Here is a 1,111-nt window from a genome sequence, read left to right as displayed (position 1 = left end):
GGTATATGATATTAGTTGAACTAGTTGAATTAATAGAACTAGTTTATTTTTAGTAAATGCTTAGTTGAACTAGTTGAATTAATAGAACTAGTTTATTTTTAGTAAGAAAATTTAGGTATATGTGATTAGTTGAACTAGTTGAATTAATAGAACTAGTTTATTTTTAGTAAATGCTTAGTTGAACTAGTTGAATTAATAGAAGTAGTTTATTTTTAGTAAGAAAATTTAGGTATATGAGATTATTTGAACTAATTAAAATTTAGGTATATGAGATTGTTTGAATTAATATAACTAGTTTATTTTTAGTAAATGCTTAGTTGAATTAGTTGAATTAGTAAGGGTTTAGTGTTTCGCCTATATGAACATAGGAAATGTCGTCTGACGACGGAAAAAATTTCATTATGTGCGAATACTGTGAAGACCAGTGTGGCCAGTGCGACATAAATTTCCTTGTTGATGATAGGCAATTCAGCATCAAGCTGGATGAGACCTTCGAATTCGATATAGTAAGTCACAACGACAAGTGTCTGTTTTCGTAATTAAGCATGACTTATATATATATATGCTTCATTTCCTGACTTATAATTTTTAATTTTCACTATTCTACTAGCACATCCCCTGCCATGCAAGAATTTTTGTCTTGGATAAGATAGGTTTTCAATTATATGGAAACTATGGAGGTAAAGAGAGTTTACCGGAAAACTGAGCATGGTTATACTTTCAACGTCAAAGTATACAATGCACACACTTACAACTATTTTGAATGCAAAACTTGGCAAGCACTATGCAAGACTTATGCATTTGAGCCTGGTATGGTTATGACCTTTGATATTCGTCCGGAAGATGATATTGAAGGTAATAGAGACATATGGGTCGATGTGCAGACGCCTCCAATTCTACCATTATGTGAGTTCTTCTCAACTATATTTTTGTCTTTGATATTGCTTATTCAAAAATAATTGACAACTATAATTTATATTGACGACTTATCTCCATTCAACCAAACATGTCCGACGCTTGGTAGACAGGACCTACTACTGTCCCGGAGCTGAACTAAACTGCGAGGAGATAAGTCATTATGTTTCATAGCTTGAGGATCTTCATACTGTCA

This window comes from Triticum aestivum, chromosome 4A (genome assembly GCF_018294505.1).
Source record: "Triticum aestivum cultivar Chinese Spring chromosome 4A, IWGSC CS RefSeq v2.1, whole genome shotgun sequence".
Taxonomy (NCBI): Eukaryota; Viridiplantae; Streptophyta; class Magnoliopsida; order Poales; family Poaceae; genus Triticum; species Triticum aestivum.
Note: the sequence above shows the minus strand (reverse complement) of the source record.